General features: G+C 48.1%; 15 non-coding genes across 15 annotated transcripts; all 15 read left to right on the plus strand.

Moving 5' to 3' along the window:
* Positions 1–956: 956 nt before the first annotated feature.
* On the plus strand, positions 957–1147 carry LOC142710606 (U2 spliceosomal RNA). Its single transcript, XR_012869619.1, has one exon. It is a non-coding gene; the product is annotated as a U2 spliceosomal RNA (small nuclear RNA).
* Positions 1148–2443: 1296 nt separating this feature from the next.
* LOC142710607 (U2 spliceosomal RNA) lies at positions 2444–2634 on the plus strand. Its single transcript, XR_012869620.1, has one exon. It is a non-coding gene; the product is annotated as a U2 spliceosomal RNA (small nuclear RNA).
* Positions 2635–3934: 1300 nt separating this feature from the next.
* Positions 3935–4125, plus strand: LOC142710608 (U2 spliceosomal RNA). The gene has a single exon (XR_012869621.1). It is a non-coding gene; the product is annotated as a U2 spliceosomal RNA (small nuclear RNA).
* A 1288-nt stretch (positions 4126–5413) lies between these two features.
* On the plus strand, positions 5414–5604 carry LOC142710519 (U2 spliceosomal RNA). The gene has a single exon (XR_012869547.1). It is a non-coding gene; the product is annotated as a U2 spliceosomal RNA (small nuclear RNA).
* Positions 5605–6857: 1253 nt separating this feature from the next.
* LOC142710520 (U2 spliceosomal RNA) lies at positions 6858–7048 on the plus strand. Its single transcript, XR_012869548.1, has one exon. It is a non-coding gene; the product is annotated as a U2 spliceosomal RNA (small nuclear RNA).
* Positions 7049–8324: 1276 nt separating this feature from the next.
* Positions 8325–8515, plus strand: LOC142710521 (U2 spliceosomal RNA). The gene has a single exon (XR_012869549.1). It is a non-coding gene; the product is annotated as a U2 spliceosomal RNA (small nuclear RNA).
* A 1280-nt stretch (positions 8516–9795) lies between these two features.
* LOC142710522 (U2 spliceosomal RNA) lies at positions 9796–9986 on the plus strand. Its single transcript, XR_012869550.1, has one exon. It is a non-coding gene; the product is annotated as a U2 spliceosomal RNA (small nuclear RNA).
* Positions 9987–11286: 1300 nt separating this feature from the next.
* Positions 11287–11477, plus strand: LOC142710523 (U2 spliceosomal RNA). The gene has a single exon (XR_012869551.1). It is a non-coding gene; the product is annotated as a U2 spliceosomal RNA (small nuclear RNA).
* Positions 11478–12754: 1277 nt separating this feature from the next.
* On the plus strand, positions 12755–12945 carry LOC142710525 (U2 spliceosomal RNA). The gene has a single exon (XR_012869553.1). It is a non-coding gene; the product is annotated as a U2 spliceosomal RNA (small nuclear RNA).
* A 1315-nt stretch (positions 12946–14260) lies between these two features.
* On the plus strand, positions 14261–14451 carry LOC142710526 (U2 spliceosomal RNA). The gene has a single exon (XR_012869554.1). It is a non-coding gene; the product is annotated as a U2 spliceosomal RNA (small nuclear RNA).
* A 1280-nt stretch (positions 14452–15731) lies between these two features.
* LOC142710528 (U2 spliceosomal RNA) lies at positions 15732–15922 on the plus strand. The gene has a single exon (XR_012869555.1). It is a non-coding gene; the product is annotated as a U2 spliceosomal RNA (small nuclear RNA).
* A 1300-nt stretch (positions 15923–17222) lies between these two features.
* Positions 17223–17413, plus strand: LOC142710529 (U2 spliceosomal RNA). Its single transcript, XR_012869556.1, has one exon. It is a non-coding gene; the product is annotated as a U2 spliceosomal RNA (small nuclear RNA).
* A 1288-nt stretch (positions 17414–18701) lies between these two features.
* LOC142710530 (U2 spliceosomal RNA) lies at positions 18702–18892 on the plus strand. The gene has a single exon (XR_012869557.1). It is a non-coding gene; the product is annotated as a U2 spliceosomal RNA (small nuclear RNA).
* Positions 18893–20180: 1288 nt separating this feature from the next.
* LOC142710531 (U2 spliceosomal RNA) lies at positions 20181–20371 on the plus strand. The gene has a single exon (XR_012869558.1). It is a non-coding gene; the product is annotated as a U2 spliceosomal RNA (small nuclear RNA).
* Positions 20372–21655: 1284 nt separating this feature from the next.
* On the plus strand, positions 21656–21846 carry LOC142710532 (U2 spliceosomal RNA). The gene has a single exon (XR_012869559.1). It is a non-coding gene; the product is annotated as a U2 spliceosomal RNA (small nuclear RNA).
* The last annotated feature ends 1465 nt before the right edge of the window (positions 21847–23311 follow it).

The raw sequence follows: 23311 nt of genomic DNA on the forward strand, positions 1-23311 counted from the left end.
ATTGATTGATTGATTGATGCAGCACAACAGTCAAATAGTGGAGTGGAGTAGGGGAACAGCAAACAGCCAATAAAGCAGCCCGCCCGCTCGCCTGCCCGCCACAATGGACCTACCTGTGTACACTAGATGGATGTGATGGAATGTACTGTCGTCCCTACATTTCAAGAAGAAGTAAGAATTGCAGTTGCAACAAAGCCTTGCTTGCCTACAAAGAGAGCAGCAATTTGGATTTGTTACTATGTTACCTAGAAGAATAACAAACTGTGCAAGGATGGAGGTTGTAGGAGCAAGGAGAAGTTGTCTGTAAAGTTGGTGGATGCCTATTTTCCATTTTGCAGTCCCTTGTCTCCCTCTTGTGGCCTCCTGGAGGCAACTAGCTGTGCAAAAAAAAGACAGCCTGGCGGCCGGCTGTTGCAGTGTTGCCCTCTCAGGCAACACTGAGTGACTGACTGAGCCTCACCGTCTTATATAAAGTTCAGACGGAACTTTGCACGTGTCATAGTGGAGCCCTCAGGATTCCAGAGCCAGCTTTCTGACATCATAATGGGGCCTCAGAGATAAAAGCCTGGGCCCAGGCAGTGTTGGTCAGTGCTGCTCAGCAGGCAGCACTGGACTGGACTGGATTACAGCTGATACAAGGTGTGAAGGAACAAGGGGTGGCTGTGGGCATGCACTTGCTGCCGCTGCCAGTGTTTATCTGCATGGCAGCAGGGCATTTGGGCGTTGCCAGGAAGGCGTTTTTATGTAGATTCCTCCTCTTTCAGCACTGCATTGTGGTGCAAGCAAAAGAAGCAAATCCTGTCTGGCTTCCTCTCCGGCCTTTATTCACCTCCCGTGTAGCTGTGAGTGTGTGAGCCTGCAGGGCCCCATGGAATTGCCTAGAAGTAGGCTGAATCGCTGCAAGGGCTGAACAGCAGTATCGGGCAGGCTCGGGCAACGCGCGGCCCGTTCGGGTTATCGCTTCTCGGCCTTTTGGCTAAGATCAAGTGTAGTATCTGTTCTTATCAGTTTAATATCTGATACGTCCCCTATCTGGGGACCATATATTAAATGGATTTTTAGAACAGGGAGATGGAAATAGAGCTTGCTCTGTCCACTCCACGCATTGACCTGGTATTGCAGTATTTCCAGGACCGGTGCACCCTTTCCTTATGTGTTGACTAAAAGCAGATTCCAAAAGTGTTTTTTGTCTTTGCTATTGTTTCTGTCTTTCTGAAGGGATCTCCCCTTTTAATCCCATTATTTCAACACCTGTTGGACAATGCATGAGTGATAATGAGCTCATTGATTAAATGCAATTAATGAATAGATTGCCACCTCTTGTTGTGTGTCGTCTGTGTTTCTGTGTTTCCGGCATTTCACATTGGAACACCTCATTCACCTTCCTTGTCTTCTCTCCGCCCTCCCTTTTAGGTAAGTTAAAGAGCTGCACCTGAGCCAGCCACTGATTGATTGATTGATTGATTGATTGATTGATTGATTGATTGATTGATTGATTGATTGATGCAGCACAACAGTCAAATAGTGGAGTGGAGTAGGGGAACAGCAAACAGCCAATAAAGCAGCCCGCCCGCTCGCCTGCCCGCCACAATGGACCTACCTGTGTACACTAGATGGATGTGATGGAATGTACTGTCGTCCCTACATTTCAAGAAGAAGTAAGAATTGCAGTTGCAACAAAGCCTTGCTTGCCTACAAAGAGAGCAGCAATTTGGATTTGTTACTATGTTACCTAGAAGAATAACAAACTGTGCAAGGATGGAGGTTGTAGGAGCAAGGAGAAGTTGTCTGTAAAGTTGGTGGATGCCTATTTTCCATTTTGCAGTCCCTTGTCTCCCTCTTGTGGCCTCCTGGAGGCAACTAGCTGTGCAAAAAAAAGACAGCCTGGCGGCCGGCTGTTGCAGTGTTGCCCTCTCAGGCAACACTGAGTGACTGACTGAGCCTCACCGTCTTATATAAAGTTCAGACGGAACTTTGCACGTGTCATAGTGGAGCCCTCAGGATTCCAGAGCCAGCTTTCTGACATCATAATGGGGCCTCAGAGATAAAAGCCTGGGCCCAGGCAGTGTTGGTCAGTGCTGCTCAGCAGGCAGCACTGGACTGGACTGGATTACAGCTGATACAAGGTGTGAAGGAACAAGGGGTGGCTGTGGGCATGCACTTGCTGCCGCTGCCAGTGTTTATCTGCATGGCAGCAGGGCATTTGGGCGTTGCCAGGAAGGCGTTTTTATGTAGATTCCTCCTCTTTCAGCACTGCATTGTGGTGCAAGCAAAAGAAGCAAATCCTGTCTGGCTTCCTCTCCGGCCTTTATTCACCTCCCGTGTAGCTGTGAGTGTGTGAGCCTGCAGGGCCCCATGGAATTGCCTAGAAGTAGGCTGAATCGCTGCAAGGGCTGAACAGCAGTATCGGGCAGGCTCGGGCAACGCGCGGCCCGTTCGGGTTATCGCTTCTCGGCCTTTTGGCTAAGATCAAGTGTAGTATCTGTTCTTATCAGTTTAATATCTGATACGTCCCCTATCTGGGGACCATATATTAAATGGATTTTTAGAACAGGGAGATGGAAATAGAGCTTGCTCTGTCCACTCCACGCATTGACCTGGTATTGCAGTATTTCCAGGACCGGTGCACCCTTTCCTTATGTGTTGACTAAAAGCAGATTCCAAAAGTGTTTTTTGTCTTTGCTATTGTTTCTGTCTTTCTGAAGGGATCTCCCCTTTTAATCCCATTATTTCAACACCTGTTGGACAATGCATGAGTGATAATGAGCTCATTGATTAAATGCAATTAATGAATAGATTGCCACCTCTTGTTGTGTGTCGTCTGTGTTTCTGTGTTTCCGGCATTTCACATTGGAACACCTCATTCACCTTCCTTGTCTTCTCTCCGCCCTCCCTTTTAGGTAAGTTAAAGAGCTGCACCTGAGCCAGCCACTGATTGATTGATTGATTGATTGATTGATTGATTGATTGATTGATTGATTGATTGATTGATTGATGCAGCACAACAGTCAAATAGTGGAGTGGAGTAGGGGAACAGCAAACAGCCAATAAAGCAGCCCGCCCGCTCGCCTGCCCGCCACAATGGACCTACCTGTGTACACTAGATGGATGTGATGGAATGTACTGTCGTCCCTACATTTCAAGAAGAAGTAAGAATTGCAGTTGCAACAAAGCCTTGCTTGCCTACAAAGAGAGCAGCAATTTGGATTTGTTACTATGTTACCTAGAAGAATAACAAACTGTGCAAGGATGGAGGTTGTAGGAGCAAGGAGAAGTTGTCTGTAAAGTTGGTGGATGCCTATTTTCCATTTTGCAGTCCCTTGTCTCCCTCTTGTGGCCTCCTGGAGGCAACTAGCTGTGCAAAAAAAAGACAGCCTGGCGGCCGGCTGTTGCAGTGTTGCCCTCTCAGGCAACACTGAGTGACTGACTGAGCCTCACCGTCTTATATAAAGTTCAGACGGAACTTTGCACGTGTCATAGTGGAGCCCTCAGGATTCCAGAGCCAGCTTTCTGACATCATAATGGGGCCTCAGAGATAAAAGCCTGGGCCCAGGCAGTGTTGGTCAGTGCTGCTCAGCAGGCAGCACTGGACTGGACTGGATTACAGCTGATACAAGGTGTGAAGGAACAAGGGGTGGCTGTGGGCATGCACTTGCTGCCGCTGCCAGTGTTTATCTGCATGGCAGCAGGGCATTTGGGCGTTGCCAGGAAGGCGTTTTTATGTAGATTCCTCCTCTTTCAGCACTGCATTGTGGTGCAAGCAAAAGAAGCAAATCCTGTCTGGCTTCCTCTCCGGCCTTTATTCACCTCCCGTGTAGCTGTGAGTGTGTGAGCCTGCAGGGCCCCATGGAATTGCCTAGAAGTAGGCTGAATCGCTGCAAGGGCTGAACAGCAGTATCGGGCAGGCTCGGGCAACGCGCGGCCCGTTCGGGTTATCGCTTCTCGGCCTTTTGGCTAAGATCAAGTGTAGTATCTGTTCTTATCAGTTTAATATCTGATACGTCCCCTATCTGGGGACCATATATTAAATGGATTTTTAGAACAGGGAGATGGAAATAGAGCTTGCTCTGTCCACTCCACGCATTGACCTGGTATTGCAGTATTTCCAGGACCGGTGCACCCTTTCCTTATGTGTTGACTAAAAGCAGATTCCAAAAGTGTTTTTTGTCTTTGCTATTGTTTCTGTCTTTCTGAAGGGATCTCCCCTTTTAATCCCATTATTTCAACACCTGTTGGACAATGCATGAGTGATAATGAGCTCATTGATTAAATGCAATTAATGAATAGATTGCCACCTCTTGTTGTGTGTCGTCTGTGTTTCTGTGTTTCCGGCATTTCACATTGGAACACCTCATTCACCTTCCTTGTCTTCTCTCCGCCCTCCCTTTTAGGTAAGTTAAAGAGCTGCACCTGAGCCAGCCACTGATTGATTGATTGATTGATTGATTGATTGATTGATTGATTGATTGATTGATTGATGCAGCACAACAGTCAAATAGTGGAGTGGAGTAGGGGAACAGCAAACAGCCAATAAAGCAGCCCGCCCGCTCGCCTGCCCGCCACAATGGACCTACCTGTGTACACTAGATGGATGTGATGGAATGTACTTCCCTACATTTCAAGAAGAAGTAAGAATTGCAGTTGCAACAAAGCCTTGCTTGCCTACAAAGAGAGCAGCAATTTGGATTTGTTACTATGTTACCTAGAAGAATAACAAACTGTGCAAGGATGGAGGTTGTAGGAGCAAGGAGAAGTTGTCTGTAAAGTTGGTGGATGCCTATTTTCCATTTTGCAGTCCCTTGTCTCCCTCTTGTGGCCTCCTGGAGGCAACTAGCTGTGCAAAAAAAAGACAGCCTGGCGGCCGGCTGTTGCAGTGTTGCCCTCTCAGGCAACACTGAGTGACTGACTGAGCCTCACCGTCTTATATAAAGTTCAGACGGAACTTTGCACGTGTCATAGTGGAGCCCTCAGGATTCCAGAGCCAGCTTTCTGACATCATAATGGGGCCTCAGAGATAAAAGCCTGGGCCCAGGCAGTGTTGGTCAGTGCTGCTCAGCAGGCAGCACTGGACTGGACTGGATTACAGCTGATACAAGGTGTGAAGGAACAAGGGGTGGCTGTGGGCATGCACTTGCTGCCGCTGCCAGTGTTTATCTGCATGGCAGCAGGGCATTTGGGCGTTGCCAGGAAGGCGTTTTTATGTAGATTCCTCCTCTTTCAGCACTGCATTGTGGTGCAAGCAAAAGAAGCAAATCCTGTCTGGCTTCCTCTCCGGCCTTTATTCACCTCCCGTGTAGCTGTGAGTGTGTGAGCCTGCAGGGCCCCATGGAATTGCCTAGAAGTAGGCTGAATCGCTGCAAGGGCTGAACAGCAGTATCGGGCAGGCTCGGGCAACGCGCGGCCCGTTCGGGTTATCGCTTCTCGGCCTTTTGGCTAAGATCAAGTGTAGTATCTGTTCTTATCAGTTTAATATCTGATACGTCCCCTATCTGGGGACCATATATTAAATGGATTTTTAGAACAGGGAGATGGAAATAGAGCTTGCTCTGTCCACTCCACGCATTGACCTGGTATTGCAGTATTTCCAGGACCGGTGCACCCTTTCCTTATGTGTTGACTAAAAGCAGATTCCAAAAGTGTTTTTTGTCTTTGCTATTGTTTCTGTCTTTCTGAAGGGATCTCCCCTTTTAATCCCATTATTTCAACACCTGTTGGACAATGCATGAGTGATAATGAGCTCATTGATTAAATGCAATTAATGAATAGATTGCCACCTCTTGTTGTGTGTCGTCTGTGTTTCTGTGTTTCCGGCATTTCACATTGGAACACCTCATTCACCTTCCTTGTCTTCTCTCCGAAAGAGCTGCACCTGAGCCAGCCACTTGATTGATTGATTGATTGATTGATTGATTGATTGATGCAGCACAACAGTCAAATAGTGGAGTGGAGTAGGGGAACAGCAAACAGCCAATAAAGCAGCCCGCCCGCTCGCCTGCCCGCCACAATGGACCTACCTGTGTACACTAGATGGATGTGATGGAATGTACTGTCGTCCCTACATTTCAAGAAGAAGTAAGAATTGCAGTTGCAACAAAGCCTTGCTTGCCTACAAAGAGAGCAGCAATTTGGATTTGTTACTATGTTACCTAGAAGAATAACAAACTGTGCAAGGATGGAGGTTGTAGGAGCAAGGAGAAGTTGTCTGTAAAGTTGGTGGATGCCTATTTTCCATTTTGCAGTCCCTTGTCTCCCTCTTGTGGCCTCCTGGAGGCAACTAGCTGTGCAAAAAAAAGACAGCCTGGCGGCCGGCTGTTGCAGTGTTGCCCTCTCAGGCAACACTGAGTGACTGACTGAGCCTCACCGTCTTATATAAAGTTCAGACGGAACTTTGCACGTGTCATAGTGGAGCCCTCAGGATTCCAGAGCCAGCTTTCTGACATCATAATGGGGCCTCAGAGATAAAAGCCTGGGCCCAGGCAGTGTTGGTCAGTGCTGCTCAGCAGGCAGCACTGGACTGGACTGGATTACAGCTGATACAAGGTGTGAAGGAACAAGGGGTGGCTGTGGGCATGCACTTGCTGCCGCTGCCAGTGTTTATCTGCATGGCAGCAGGGCATTTGGGCGTTGCCAGGAAGGCGTTTTTATGTAGATTCCTCCTCTTTCAGCACTGCATTGTGGTGCAAGCAAAAGAAGCAAATCCTGTCTGGCTTCCTCTCCGGCCTTTATTCACCTCCCGTGTAGCTGTGAGTGTGTGAGCCTGCAGGGCCCCATGGAATTGCCTAGAAGTAGGCTGAATCGCTGCAAGGGCTGAACAGCAGTATCGGGCAGGCTCGGGCAACGCGCGGCCCGTTCGGGTTATCGCTTCTCGGCCTTTTGGCTAAGATCAAGTGTAGTATCTGTTCTTATCAGTTTAATATCTGATACGTCCCCTATCTGGGGACCATATATTAAATGGATTTTTAGAACAGGGAGATGGAAATAGAGCTTGCTCTGTCCACTCCACGCATTGACCTGGTATTGCAGTATTTCCAGGACCGGTGCACCCTTTCCTTATGTGTTGACTAAAAGCAGATTCCAAAAGTGTTTTTTGTCTTTGCTATTGTTTCTGTCTTTCTGAAGGGATCTCCCCTTTTAATCCCATTATTTCAACACCTGTTGGACAATGCATGAGTGATAATGAGCTCATTGATTAAATGCAATTAATGAATAGATTGCCACCTCTTGTTGTGTGTCGTCTGTGTTTCTGTGTTTCCGGCATTTCACATTGGAACACCTCATTCACCTTCCTTGTCTTCTCTCCGCCCTCCCTTTTAGGTAAGTTAAAGAGCTGCACCTGAGCCAGCCACTGATTGATTGATTGATTGATTGATTGATTGATTGATTGATGCAGCACAACAGTCAAATAGTGGAGTGGAGTAGGGGAACAGCAAACAGCCAATAAAGCAGCCCGCCCGCTCGCCTGCCCGCCACAATGGACCTACCTGTGTACACTAGATGGATGTGATGGAATGTACTGTCGTCCCTACATTTCAAGAAGAAGTAAGAATTGCAGTTGCAACAAAGCCTTGCTTGCCTACAAAGAGAGCAGCAATTTGGATTTGTTACTATGTTACCTAGAAGAATAACAAACTGTGCAAGGATGGAGGTTGTAGGAGCAAGGAGAAGTTGTCTGTAAAGTTGGTGGATGCCTATTTTCCATTTTGCAGTCCCTTGTCTCCCTCTTGTGGCCTCCTGGAGGCAACTAGCTGTGCAAAAAAAAGACAGCCTGGCGGCCGGCTGTTGCAGTGTTGCCCTCTCAGGCAACACTGAGTGACTGACTGAGCCTCACCGTCTTATATAAAGTTCAGACGGAACTTTGCACGTGTCATAGTGGAGCCCTCAGGATTCCAGAGCCAGCTTTCTGACATCATAATGGGGCCTCAGAGATAAAAGCCTGGGCCCAGGCAGTGTTGGTCAGTGCTGCTCAGCAGGCAGCACTGGACTGGACTGGATTACAGCTGATACAAGGTGTGAAGGAACAAGGGGTGGCTGTGGGCATGCACTTGCTGCCGCTGCCAGTGTTTATCTGCATGGCAGCAGGGCATTTGGGCGTTGCCAGGAAGGCGTTTTTATGTAGATTCCTCCTCTTTCAGCACTGCATTGTGGTGCAAGCAAAAGAAGCAAATCCTGTCTGGCTTCCTCTCCGGCCTTTATTCACCTCCCGTGTAGCTGTGAGTGTGTGAGCCTGCAGGGCCCCATGGAATTGCCTAGAAGTAGGCTGAATCGCTGCAAGGGCTGAACAGCAGTATCGGGCAGGCTCGGGCAACGCGCGGCCCGTTCGGGTTATCGCTTCTCGGCCTTTTGGCTAAGATCAAGTGTAGTATCTGTTCTTATCAGTTTAATATCTGATACGTCCCCTATCTGGGGACCATATATTAAATGGATTTTTAGAACAGGGAGATGGAAATAGAGCTTGCTCTGTCCACTCCACGCATTGACCTGGTATTGCAGTATTTCCAGGACCGGTGCACCCTTTCCTTATGTGTTGACTAAAAGCAGATTCCAAAAGTGTTTTTTGTCTTTGCTATTGTTTCTGTCTTTCTGAAGGGATCTCCCCTTTTAATCCCATTATTTCAACACCTGTTGGACAATGCATGAGTGATAATGAGCTCATTGATTAAATGCAATTAATGAATAGATTGCCACCTCTTGTTGTGTGTCGTCTGTGTTTCTGTGTTTCCGGCATTTCACATTGGAACACCTCATTCACCTTCCTTGTCTTCTCTCCGCCCTCCCTTTTAGGTAAGTTAAAGAGCTGCACCTGAGCCAGCCACTGATTGATTGATTGATTGATTGATTGATTGATTGATTGATTGATGCAGCACAACAGTCAAATAGTGGAGTGGAGTAGGGGAACAGCAAACAGCCAATAAAGCAGCCCGCCCGCTCGCCTGCCCGCCACAATGGACCTACCTGTGTACACTAGATGGATGTGATGGAATGTACTGTCGTCCCTACATTTCAAGAAGAAGTAAGAATTGCAGTTGCAACAAAGCCTTGCTTGCCTACAAAGAGAGCAGCAATTTGGATTTGTTACTATGTTACCTAGAAGAATAACAAACTGTGCAAGGATGGAGGTTGTAGGAGCAAGGAGAAGTTGTCTGTAAAGTTGGTGGATGCCTATTTTCCATTTTGCAGTCCCTTGTCTCCCTCTTGTGGCCTCCTGGAGGCAACTAGCTGTGCAAAAAAAAGACAGCCTGGCGGCCGGCTGTTGCAGTGTTGCCCTCTCAGGCAACACTGAGTGACTGACTGAGCCTCACCGTCTTATATAAAGTTCAGACGGAACTTTGCACGTGTCATAGTGGAGCCCTCAGGATTCCAGAGCCAGCTTTCTGACATCATAATGGGGCCTCAGAGATAAAAGCCTGGGCCCAGGCAGTGTTGGTCAGTGCTGCTCAGCAGGCAGCACTGGACTGGACTGGATTACAGCTGATACAAGGTGTGAAGGAACAAGGGGTGGCTGTGGGCATGCACTTGCTGCCGCTGCCAGTGTTTATCTGCATGGCAGCAGGGCATTTGGGCGTTGCCAGGAAGGCGTTTTTATGTAGATTCCTCCTCTTTCAGCACTGCATTGTGGTGCAAGCAAAAGAAGCAAATCCTGTCTGGCTTCCTCTCCGGCCTTTATTCACCTCCCGTGTAGCTGTGAGTGTGTGAGCCTGCAGGGCCCCATGGAATTGCCTAGAAGTAGGCTGAATCGCTGCAAGGGCTGAACAGCAGTATCGGGCAGGCTCGGGCAACGCGCGGCCCGTTCGGGTTATCGCTTCTCGGCCTTTTGGCTAAGATCAAGTGTAGTATCTGTTCTTATCAGTTTAATATCTGATACGTCCCCTATCTGGGGACCATATATTAAATGGATTTTTAGAACAGGGAGATGGAAATAGAGCTTGCTCTGTCCACTCCACGCATTGACCTGGTATTGCAGTATTTCCAGGACCGGTGCACCCTTTCCTTATGTGTTGACTAAAAGCAGATTCCAAAAGTGTTTTTTGTCTTTGCTATTGTTTCTGTCTTTCTGAAGGGATCTCCCCTTTTAATCCCATTATTTCAACACCTGTTGGACAATGCATGAGTGATAATGAGCTCATTGATTAAATGCAATTAATGAATAGATTGCCACCTCTTGTTGTGTGTCGTCTGTGTTTCTGTGTTTCCGGCATTTCACATTGGAACACCTCATTCACCTTCCTTGTCTTCTCTCCGCCCTCCCTTTTAGGTAAGTTAAAGAGCTGCACCTGAGCCAGCCACTGATTGATTGATTGATTGATTGATTGATTGATTGATTGATTGATTGATTGATTGATTGATTGATGCAGCACAACAGTCAAATAGTGGAGTGGAGTAGGGGAACAGCAAACAGCCAATAAAGCAGCCCGCCCGCTCGCCTGCCCGCCACAATGGACCTACCTGTGTACACTAGATGGATGTGATGGAATGTACTGTCGTCCCTACATTTCAAGAAGAAGTAAGAATTGCAGTTGCAACAAAGCCTTGCTTGCCTACAAAGAGAGCAGCAATTTGGATTTGTTACTATGTTACCTAGAAGAATAACAAACTGTGCAAGGATGGAGGTTGTAGGAGCAAGGAGAAGTTGTCTGTAAAGTTGGTGGATGCCTATTTTCCATTTTGCAGTCCCTTGTCTCCCTCTTGTGGCCTCCTGGAGGCAACTAGCTGTGCAAAAAAAAGACAGCCTGGCGGCCGGCTGTTGCAGTGTTGCCCTCTCAGGCAACACTGAGTGACTGACTGAGCCTCACCGTCTTATATAAAGTTCAGACGGAACTTTGCACGTGTCATAGTGGAGCCCTCAGGATTCCAGAGCCAGCTTTCTGACATCATAATGGGGCCTCAGAGATAAAAGCCTGGGCCCAGGCAGTGTTGGTCAGTGCTGCTCAGCAGGCAGCACTGGACTGGACTGGATTACAGCTGATACAAGGTGTGAAGGAACAAGGGGTGGCTGTGGGCATGCACTTGCTGCCGCTGCCAGTGTTTATCTGCATGGCAGCAGGGCATTTGGGCGTTGCCAGGAAGGCGTTTTTATGTAGATTCCTCCTCTTTCAGCACTGCATTGTGGTGCAAGCAAAAGAAGCAAATCCTGTCTGGCTTCCTCTCCGGCCTTTATTCACCTCCCGTGTAGCTGTGAGTGTGTGAGCCTGCAGGGCCCCATGGAATTGCCTAGAAGTAGGCTGAATCGCTGCAAGGGCTGAACAGCAGTATCGGGCAGGCTCGGGCAACGCGCGGCCCGTTCGGGTTATCGCTTCTCGGCCTTTTGGCTAAGATCAAGTGTAGTATCTGTTCTTATCAGTTTAATATCTGATACGTCCCCTATCTGGGGACCATATATTAAATGGATTTTTAGAACAGGGAGATGGAAATAGAGCTTGCTCTGTCCACTCCACGCATTGACCTGGTATTGCAGTATTTCCAGGACCGGTGCACCCTTTCCTTATGTGTTGACTAAAAGCAGATTCCAAAAGTGTTTTTTGTCTTTGCTATTGTTTCTGTCTTTCTGAAGGGATCTCCCCTTTTAATCCCATTATTTCAACACCTGTTGGACAATGCATGAGTGATAATGAGCTCATTGATTAAATGCAATTAATGAATAGATTGCCACCTCTTGTTGTGTGTCGTCTGTGTTTCTGTGTTTCCGGCATTTCACATTGGAACACCACATTCACCTTCCTTGTCTTCTCTCCGCCCTCCCTTTTAGGTAAGTTAAAGAGCTGCACCTGAGCCAGCCACTGATTGATTGATTGATTGATTGATTGATTGATTGATTGATTGCAGCACAACAGTCAAATAGTGGAGTGGAGTAGGGGAACAGCAAACAGCCAATAAAGCAGCCCGCCCGCTCGCCTGCCCGCCACAATGGACCTACCTGTGTACACTAGATGGATGTGATGGAATGTACTGTCGTCCCTACATTTCAAGAAGAAGTAAGAATTGCAGTTGCAACAAAGCCTTGCTTGCCTACAAAGAGAGCAGCAATTTGGATTTGTTACTATGTTACCTAGAAGAATAACAAACTGTGCAAGGATGGAGGTTGTAGGAGCAAGGAGAAGTTGTCTGTAAAGTTGGTGGATGCCTATTTTCCATTTTGCAGTCCCTTGTCTCCCTCTTGTGGCCTCCTGGAGGCAACTAGCTGTGCAAAAAAAAGACAGCCTGGCGGCCGGCTGTTGCAGTGTTGCCCTCTCAGGCAACACTGAGTGACTGACTGAGCCTCACCGTCTTATATAAAGTTCAGACGGAACTTTGCACGTGTCATAGTGGAGCCCTCAGGATTCCAGAGCCAGCTTTCTGACATCATAATGGGGCCTCAGAGATAAAAGCCTGGGCCCAGGCAGTGTTGGTCAGTGCTGCTCAGCAGGCAGCACTGGACTGGACTGGATTACAGCTGATACAAGGTGTGAAGGAACAAGGGGTGGCTGTGGGCATGCACTTGCTGCCGCTGCCAGTGTTTATCTGCATGGCAGCAGGGCATTTGGGCGTTGCCAGGAAGGCGTTTTTATGTAGATTCCTCCTCTTTCAGCACTGCATTGTGGTGCAAGCAAAAGAAGCAAATCCTGTCTGGCTTCCTCTCCGGCCTTTATTCACCTCCCGTGTAGCTGTGAGTGTGTGAGCCTGCAGGGCCCCATGGAATTGCCTAGAAGTAGGCTGAATCGCTGCAAGGGCTGAACAGCAGTATCGGGCAGGCTCGGGCAACGCGCGGCCCGTTCGGGTTATCGCTTCTCGGCCTTTTGGCTAAGATCAAGTGTAGTATCTGTTCTTATCAGTTTAATATCTGATACGTCCCCTATCTGGGGACCATATATTAAATGGATTTTTAGAACAGGGAGATGGAAATAGAGCTTGCTCTGTCCACTCCACGCATTGACCTGGTATTGCAGTATTTCCAGGACCGGTGCACCCTTTCCTTATGTGTTGACTAAAAGCAGATTCCAAAAGTGTTTTTTGTCTTTGCTATTGTTTCTGTCTTTCTGAAGGGATCTCCCCTTTTAATCCCATTATTTCAACACCTGTTGGACAATGCATGAGTGATAATGAGCTCATTGATTAAATGCAATTAATGAATAGATTGCCACCTCTTGTTGTGTGTCGTCTGTGTTTCTGTGTTTCCGGCATTTCACATTGGAACACCTCATTCACCTTCCTTGTCTTCTCTCCGCCCTCCCTTTTAGGTAAGTTAAAGAGCTGCACCTGAGCCAGCCACTGATTGATTGATTGATTGATTGATTGATTGATTGATTGATTGATTGCAGCACAACAGTCAAATAGTGGAGTGGAGTAGGGGAACAGCAAACAGCCAATAAAGCAGCCCGCCCGCTCGCCTGCCCGCCACAATGGACCTACCTGTGTACACTAGATGGATGTGATGGAATGTACTGTCGTCCCTACATTTCAAGAAGAAGTAAGAATTGCAGTTGCAACAAAGCCTTGCTTGCCTACAAAGAGAGCAGCAATTTGGATTTGTTACTATGTTACCTAGAAGAATAACAAACTGTGCAAGGATGGAGGTTGTAGGAGCAAGGAGAAGTTGTCTGTAAAGTTGGTGGATGCCTATTTTCCATTTTGCAGTCCCTTGTCTCCCTCTTGTGGCCTCCTGGAGGCAACTAGCTGTGCAAAAAAAAGACAGCCTGGCGGCCGGCTGTTGCAGTGTTGCCCTCTCAGGCAACACTGAGTGACTGACTGAGCCTCACCGTCTTATATAAAGTTCAGACGGAACTTTGCACGTGTCATAGTGGAGCCCTCAGGATTCCAGAGCCAGCTTTCTGACATCATAATGGGGCCTCAGAGATAAAAGCCTGGGCCCAGGCAGTGTTGGTCAGTGCTGCTCAGCAGGCAGCACTGGACTGGACTGGATTACAGCTGATACAAGGTGTGAAGGAACAAGGGGTGGCTGTGGGCATGCACTTGCTGCCGCTGCCAGTGTTTATCTGCATGGCAGCAGGGCATTTGGGCGTTGCCAGGAAGGCGTTTTTATGTAGATTCCTCCTCTTTCAGCACTGCATTGTGGTGCAAGCAAAAGAAGCAAATCCTGTCTGGCTTCCTCTCCGGCCTTTATTCACCTCCCGTGTAGCTGTGAGTGTGTGAGCCTGCAGGGCCCCATGGAATTGCCTAGAAGTAGGCTGAATCGCTGCAAGGGCTGAACAGCAGTATCGGGCAGGCTCGGGCAACGCGCGGCCCGTTCGGGTTATCAGGCTCGGGCAACGCGCGGCCCGTTCGGGTTATCGCTTCTCGGCCTTTTGGCTAAGATCAAGTGTAGTATCTGTTCTTATCAGTTTAATATCTGATACGTCCCCTATCTGGGGACCATATATTAAATGGATTTTTAGAACAGGGAGATGGAAATAGAGCTTGCTCTGTCCACTCCACGCATTGACCTGGTATTGCAGTATTTCCAGGACCGGTGCACCCTTTCCTTATGTGTTGACTAAAAGCAGATTCCAAAAGTGTTTTTTGTCTTTGCTATTGTTTCTGTCTTTCTGAAGGGATCTCCCCTTTTAATCCCATTATTTCAACACCTGTTGGACAATGCATGAGTGATAATGAGCTCATTGATTAAATGCAATTAATGAATAGATTGCCACCTCTTGTTGTGTGTCGTCTGTGTTTCTGTGTTTCCGGCATTTCACATTGGAACACCACATTCACCTTCCTTGTCTTCTCTCCGCCCTCCCTTTTAGGTAAGTTAAAGAGCTGCACCTGAGCCAGCCACTGATTGATTGATTGATTGATTGATTGATTGATTGATTGATTGATGCAGCACAACAGTCAAATAGTGGAGTGGAGTAGGGGAACAGCAAACAGCCAATAAAGCAGCCCGCCCGCTCGCCTGCCCGCCACAATGGACCTACCTGTGTACACTAGATGGATGTGATGGAATGTACTGTCGTCCCTACATTTCAAGAAGAAGTAAGAATTGCAGTTGCAACAAAGCCTTGCTTGCCTACAAAGAGAGCAGCAATTTGGATTTGTTACTATGTTACCTAGAAGAATAACAAACTGTGCAAGGATGGAGGTTGTAGGAGCAAGGAGAAGTTGTCTGTAAAGTTGGTGGATGCCTATTTTCCATTTTGCAGTCCCTTGTCTCCCTCTTGTGGCCTCCTGGAGGCAACTAGCTGTGCAAAAAAAAGACAGCCTGGCGGCCGGCTGTTGCAGTGTTGCCCTCTCAGGCAACACTGAGTGACTGACTGAGCCTCACCGTCTTATATAAAGTTCAGACGGAACTTTGCACGTGTCATAGTGGAGCCCTCAGGATTCCAGAGCCAGCTTTCTGACATCATAATGGGGCCTCAGAGATAAAAGCCTGGGCCCAGGCAGTGTTGGTCAGTGCTGCTCAGCAGGCAGCACTGGACTGGACTGGATTACAGCTGATACAAGGTGTGAAGGAACAAGGGGTGGCTGTGGGCATGCACTTGCTGCCGCTGCCAGTGTTTATCTGCATGGCAGCAGGGCATTTGGGCGTTGCCAGGAAGGCGTTTTTATGTAGATTCCTCCTCTTTCAGCACTGCATTGTGGTGCAAGCAAAAGAAGCAAATCCTGTCTGGCTTCCTCTCCGGCCTTTATTCACCTCCCGTGTAGCTGTGAGTGTGTGAGCCTGCAGGGCCCCATGGAATTGCCTAGAAGTAGGCTGAATCGCTGCAAGGGCTGAACAGCAGTATCGGGCAGGCTCGGGCAACGCGCGGCCCGTTCGGGTTATCGCTTCTCGGCCTTTTGGCTAAGATCAAGTGTAGTATCTGTTCTTATCAGTTTAATATCTGATACGTCCCCTATCTGGGGACCATATATTAAATGGATTTTTAGAACAGGGAGATGGAAATAGAGCTTGCTCTGTCCACTCCACGCATTGACCTGGTATTGCAGTATTTCCAGGACCGGTGCACCCTTTCCTTATGTGTTGACTAAAAGCAGATTCCAAAAGTGTTTTTTGTCTTTGCTATTGTTTCTGTCTTTCTGAAGGGATCTCCCCTTTTAATCCCATTATTTCAACACCTGTTGGACAATGCATGAGTGATAATGAGCTCATTGATTAAATGCAATTAATGAATAGATTGCCACCTCTTGTTGTGTGTCGTCTGTGTTTCTGTGTTTCCGGCATTTCACATTGGAACACCTCATTCACCTTCCTTGTCTTCTCTCCGCCCTCCCTTTTAGGTAAGTTAAAGAGCTGCACCTGAGCCAGCCACTGATTGATTGATTGATTGATTGATTGATTGATTGATTGATTGATTGATTGATTGATTGATTGATGCAGCACAACAGTCAAATAGTGGAGTGGAGTAGGGGAACAGCAAACAGCCAATAAAGCAGCCCGCCCGCTCGCCTGCCCGCCACAATGGACCTACCTGTGTACACTAGATGGATGTGATGGAATGTACTGTCGTCCCTACATTTCAAGAAGAAGTAAGAATTGCAGTTGCAACAAAGCCTTGCTTGCCTACAAAGAGAGCAGCAATTTGGATTTGTTACTATGTTACCTAGAAGAATAACAAACTGTGCAAGGATGGAGGTTGTAGGAGCAAGGAGAAGTTGTCTGTAAAGTTGGTGGATGCCTATTTTCCATTTTGCAGTCCCTTGTCTCCCTCTTGTGGCCTCCTGGAGGCAACTAGCTGTGCAAAAAAAAGACAGCCTGGCGGCCGGCTGTTGCAGTGTTGCCCTCTCAGGCAACACTGAGTGACTGACTGAGCCTCACCGTCTTATATAAAGTTCAGACGGAACTTTGCACGTGTCATAGTGGAGCCCTCAGGATTCCAGAGCCAGCTTTCTGACATCATAATGGGGCCTCAGAGATAAAAGCCTGGGCCCAGGCAGTGTTGGTCAGTGCTGCTCAGCAGGCAGCACTGGACTGGACTGGATTACAGCTGATACAAGGTGTGAAGGAACAAGGGGTGGCTGTGGGCATGCACTTGCTGCCGCTGCCAGTGTTTATCTGCATGGCAGCAGGGCATTTGGGCGTTGCCAGGAAGGCGTTTTTATGTAGATTCCTCCTCTTTCAGCACTGCATTGTGGTGCAAGCAAAAGAAGCAAATCCTGTCTGGCTTCCTCTCCGGCCTTTATTCACCTCCCGTGTAGCTGTGAGTGTGTGAGCCTGCAGGGCCCCATGGAATTGCCTAGAAGTAGGCTGAATCGCTGCAAGGGCTGAACAGCAGTATCGGGCAGGCTCGGGCAACGCGCGGCCCGTTCGGGTTATCGCTTCTCGGCCTTTTGGCTAAGATCAAGTGTAGTATCTGTTCTTATCAGTTTAATATCTGATACGTCCCCTATCTGGGGACCATATATTAAATGGATTTTTAGAACAGGGAGATGGAAATAGAGCTTGCTCTGTCCACTCCACGCATTGACCTGGTATTGCAGTATTTCCAGGACCGGTGCACCCTTTCCTTATGTGTTGACTAAAAGCAGATTCCAAAAGTGTTTTTTGTCTTTGCTATTGTTTCTGTCTTTCTGAAGGGATCTCCCCTTTTAATCCCATTATTTCAACACCTGTTGGACAATGCATGAGTGATAATGAGCTCATTGATTAAATGCAATTAATGAATAGATTGCCACCTCTTGTTGTGTGTCGTCTGTGTTTCTGTGTTTCCGGCATTTCACATTGGAACACCTCATTCACCTTCCTTGTCTTCTCTCCGCCCTCCCTTTTAGGTAAGTTAAAGAGCTGCACCTGAGCCAGCCACTGATTGATTGATTGATTGATTGATTGATTGATTGATTGATTGATTGATTGATGCAGCACAACAGTCAAATAGTGGAGTGGAATAGGGGAACAGCAAACAGCCAATAAAGCAGCCCGCCCGCTCGCCTGCCCGCCACAATGGACCTACCTGTGTACACTAGATGGATGTGATGGAATGTACTGTCGTCCCTACATTTCAAGAAGAAGTAAGAATTGCAGTTGCAACAAAGCCTTGCTTGCCTACAAAGAGAGCAGCAATTTGGATTTGTTACTATGTTACCTAGAAGAATAACAAACTGTGCAAGGATGGAGGTTGTAGGAGCAAGGAGAAGTTGTCTGTAAAGTTGGTGGATGCCTATTTTCCATTTTGCAGTCCCTTGTCTCCCTCTTGTGGCCTCCTGGAGGCAACTAGCTGTGCAAAAAAAAGACAGCCTGGCGGCCGGCTGTTGCAGTGTTGCCCTCTCAGGCAACACTGAGTGACTGACTGAGCCTCACCGTCTTATATAAAGTTCAGACGGAACTTTGCACGTGTCATAGTGGAGCCCTCAGGATTCCAGAGCCAGCTTTCTGACATCATAATGGGGCCTCAGAGATAAAAGCCTGGGCCCAGGCAGTGTTGGTCAGTGCTGCTCAGCAGGCAGCACTGGACTGGACTGGATTACAGCTGATACAAGGTGTGAAGGAACAAGGGGTGGCTGTGGGCATGCACTTGCTGCCGCTGCCAGTGTTTATCTGCATGGCAGCAGGGCATTTGGGCGTTGCCAGGAAGGCGTTTTTATGTAGATTCCTCCTCTTTCAGCACTGCATTGTGGTGCAAGCAAAAGAAGCAAATCCTGTCTGGCTTCCTCTCCGGCCTTTATTCACCTCCCGTGTAGCTGTGAGTGTGTGAGCCTGCAGGGCCCCATGGAATTGCCTAGAAGTAGGCTGAATCGCTGCAAGGGCTGAACAGCAGTATCGGGCAGGCTCGGGCAACGCGCGGCCCGTTCGGGTTATCGCTTCTCGGCCTTTTGGCTAAGATCAAGTGTAGTATCTGTTCTTATCAGTTTAATATCTGATACGTCCCCTATCTGGGGACCATATATTAAATGGATTTTTAGAACAGGGAGATGGAAATAGAGCTTGCTCTGTCCACTCCACGCATTGACCTGGTATTGCAGTATTTCCAGGACCGGTGCACCCTTTCCTTATGTGTTGACTAAAAGCAGATTCCAAAAGTGTTTTTTGTCTTTGCTATTGTTTCTGTCTTTCTGAAGGGATCTCCCCTTTTAATCCCATTATTTCAACACCTGTTGGACAATGCATGAGTGATAATGAGCTCATTGATTAAATGCAATTAATGAATAGATTGCCACCTCTTGTTGTGTGTCGTCTGTGTTTCTGTGTTTCCGGCATTTCACATTGGAACACCTCATTCACCTTCCTTGTCTTCTCTCCGCCCTCCCTTTTAGGTAAGTTAAAGAGCTGCACCTGAGCCAGCCACTGATTGATTGATTGATTGATTGATTGATTGATTGATTGATTGATTGATTGATGCAGCACAACAGTCAAATAGTGGAGTGGAGTAGGGGAACAGCAAACAGCCAATAAAGCAGCCCGCCCGCTCGCCTGCCCGCCACAATGGACCTACCTGTGTACACTAGATGGATGTGATGGAATGTACTGTCGTCCCTACATTTCAAGAAGAAGTAAGAATTGCAGTTGCAACAAAGCCTTGCTTGCCTACAAAGAGAGCAGCAATTTGGATTTGTTACTATGTTACCTAGAAGAATAACAAACTGTGCAAGGATGGAGGTTGTAGGAGCAAGGAGAAGTTGTCTGTAAAGTTGGTGGATGCCTATTTTCCATTTTGCAGTCCCTTGTCTCCCTCTTGTGGCCTCCTGGAGGCAACTAGCTGTGCAAAAAAAAGACAGCCTGGCGGCCGGCTGTTGCAGTGTTGCCCTCTCAGTCAACACTGAGTGACTGACTGAGCCTCACCGTCTTATATAAAGTTCAGACGGAACTTTGCACGTGTCATAGTGGAGCCCTCAGGATTCCAGAGCCAGCTTTCTGACATCATAATGGGGCCTCAGAGATAAAAGCCTGGGCCCAGGCAGTGTTGGTCAGTGCTGCTCAGCAGGCAGCACTGGACTGGACTGGATTACAGCTGATACAAGGTGTGAAGGAACATGGGGTGGCTGTGGGCATGCACTTGCTGCCGCTGCCAGTGTTTATCTGCATGGCAGCAGGGCATTTGGGCGTTGCCAGGAAGGCGTTTTTATGTAGATTCCTCCTCTTTCAGCACTGCATTGTGGTGCAAGCAAAAGAAGCAAATCCTGTCTGGCTTCCTCTCCGGCCTTTATTCACCTCCCGTGTAGCTGTGAGTGTGTGAGCCTGCAGGGCCCCATGGAATTGCCTAGAAGTAGGCTGAATCGCTGCAAGGGCTGAACAGCAGTATCGGGCAGGCTCGGGCAACGCGCGGCCCGTTCGGGTTATCGCTTCTCGGCCTTTTGGCTAAGATCAAGTGTAGTATCTGTTCTTATCAGTTTAATATCTGATACGTCCCCTATCTGGGGACCATATATTAAATGGATTTTTAGAACAGGGAGATGGAAATAGAGCTTGCTCTGTCCACTCCACGCATTGACCTGGTATTGCAGTATTTCCAGGACCGGTGCACCCTTTCCTTATGTGTTGACTAAAAGCAGATTCCAAAAGTGTTTTTTGTCTTTGCTATTGTTTCTGTCTTTCTGAAGGGATCTCCCCTTTTAATCCCATTATTTCAACACCTGTTGGACAATGCATGAGTGATAATGAGCTCATTGATTAAATGCAATTAATGAATAGATTGCCACCTCTTGTTGTGTGTCGTCTGTGTTTCTGTGTTTCCGGCATTTCACATTGGAACACCTCATTCACCTTCCTTGTCTTCTCTCCGCCCTCCCTTTTAGGTAAGTTAAAGAGCTGCACCTGAGCCAGCCACTGATTGATTGATTGATTGATTGATTGATTGATTGATTGATTGATTGATGCAGCACAACAGTCAAATAGTGGAGTGGAGTAGGGGAACAGCAAACAGCCAATAAAGCAGCCCGCCCGCTCGCCTGCCCGCCACAATGGACCTACCTGTGTACACTAGATGGATGTGATGGAATGTACTGTCGTCCCTACATTTCAAGAAGAAGTAAGAATTGCAGTTGCAACAAAGCCTTGCTTGCCTACAAAGAGAGCAGCAATTTGGATTTGTTACTATGTTACCTAGAAGAATAACAAACTGTGCAAGGATGGAGGTTGTAGGAGCAAGGAGAAGTTGTCTGTAAAGTTGGTGGATGCCTATTTTCCATTTTGCAGTCCCTTGTCTCCCTCTTGTGGCCTCCTGGAGGCAACTAGCTGTGCAAAAAAAAGACAGCCTGGCGGCCGGCTGTTGCAGTGTTGCCCTCTCAGGCAACACTGAGTGACTGACTGAGCCTCACCGTCTTATATAAAGTTCAGACGGAACTTTGCACGTGTCATAGTGGAGCCCTCAGGATTCCAGAGCCAGCTTTCTGACATCATAATGGGGCCTCAGAGATAAAAGCCTGGGCCCAGGCAGTGTTGGTCAGTGCTGCTCAGCAGGCAGCACTGGACTGGACTGGATTACAGCTGATACAAGGTGTGAAGGAACAAGGGGTGGCTGTGGGCATGCACTTGCTGCCGCTGCCAGTGTTTATCTGCATGGCAGCAGGGCATTTGGGCGTTGCCAGGAAGGCGTTTTTATGTAGATTCCTCCTCTTTCAGCACTGCATTGTGGTGCAAGCAAAAGAAGCAAATCCTGTCTGGCTTCCTCTCCGGCCTTTATTCACCTCCCGTGTAGCTGTGAGTGTGTGAGCCTGCAGGGCCCCATGGAATTGCCTAGAAGTAGGCTGAATCGCTGCAAGGGCTGAACAGCAGTATCGGGCAGGCTCGGGCAACGCGCGGCCCGTTCGGGTTATCGCTTCTCGGCCTTTTGGCTAAGATCAAGTGTAGTATCTGTTCTTATCAGTTTAATATCTGATACGTCCCCTATCTGGGGACCATATATTAAATGGATTTTTAGAACAGGGAGATGGAAATAGAGCTTGCTCTGTCCACTCCACGCATTGACCTGGTATTGCAGTATTTCCAGGACCGGTGCACCCTTTCCTTATGTGTTGACTAAAAGCAGATTCCAAAAGTGTTTTTTGTCTTTGCTATTGTTTCTGTCTTTCTGAAGGGATCTCCCCTTTTAATCCCATTATTTCAACACCTGTTGGACAATGCATGAGTGATAATGAGCTCATTGATTAAATGCAATTAATGAATAGATTGCCACCTCTTGTTGTGTGTCGTCTGTGTTTCTGTGTTTCCGGCATTTCACATTGGAACACCTCATTCACCTTCCTTGTCTTCTCTCCGCCCTCCCTTTTAGGTAAGTTAAAGAGCTGCACCTGAGCCAGCCACTGATTGATTGATTGATTGATTGATTGATTGATTGATTGATGCAGCACAACAGTCAAATAGTGGAGTGGAGTAGGGGAACAGCAAACAGCCAATAAAGCAGCCCGCCCGCTCGCCTGCCCGCCACAATGGACCTACCTGTGTACACTAGATGGATGTGATGGAATGTACTGTCGTCCCTACATTTCAAGAAGAAGTAAGAATTGCAGTTGCAACAAAGCCTTGCTTGCCTACAAAGAGAGCAGCAATTTGGATTTGTTACTATGTTACCTAGAAGAATAACAAACTGTGCAAGGATGGAGGTTGTAGGAGCAAGGAGAAGTTGTCTGTAAAGTTGGTGGATGCCTATTTTCCATTTTGCAGTCCCTTGTCTCCCTCTTGTGGCCTCCTGGAGGCAACTAGCTGTGCAAAAAAAAGACAGCCTGGCGGCCGGCTGTTGCAGTGTTGCCCTCTCAGGCAACACTGAGTGACTGACTGAGCCTCACCGTCTTATATAAAGTTCAGACGGAACTTTGCACGTGTCATAGTGGAGCCCTCAGGATTCCAGAGCCAGCTTTCTGACATCATAATGGGGCCTCAGAGATAAAAGCCTGGGCCCAGGCAGTGTTGGTCAGTGCTGCTCAGCAGGCAGCACTGGACTGGACTGGATTACAGCTGATACAAGGTGTGAAGGAACAAGGGGTGGCTGTGGGCATGCACTTGCTGCCGCTGCCAGTGTTTATCTGCATGGCAGCAGGGCATTTGGGCGTTGCCAGGAAGGCGTTTTTATGTAGATTCCTCCTCTTTCAGCACTGCATTGTGGTGCAAGCAAAAGAAGCAAATCCTGTCTGGCTTCCTCTCCGGCCTTTATTCACCTCCCGTGTAGCTGTGAGTGTGTGAGCCTGCAGGGCCCCATGGAATTGCCTAGAAGTAGGCTGAATCGCTGCAAGGGCTGAACAGCAGTATCGGGCAGGCTCGGGCAACGCGCGGCCCGTTCGGGTTATCGCTTCTCGGCCTTTTGGCAAGATCAGGTGTAGTATTTCTGCATCTGGTTTTGTTGGGAGGTGTCCGGGGTACCCTGCTCCTTGGCCTTGGGGGATCGTCTCTTTTCACAGAGAGACTTCACCCCCTTGCTGCTATTTGGGGAGTGGGCTTAGCCCCCGGACAACGAGTTGCGATCGCGCCTTACCC

Source organism: Rhinoderma darwinii, unplaced genomic scaffold (assembly GCF_050947455.1).
Source record: "Rhinoderma darwinii isolate aRhiDar2 unplaced genomic scaffold, aRhiDar2.hap1 Scaffold_426, whole genome shotgun sequence".
Classification (NCBI taxonomy): domain Eukaryota; kingdom Metazoa; phylum Chordata; class Amphibia; order Anura; family Rhinodermatidae; genus Rhinoderma; species Rhinoderma darwinii.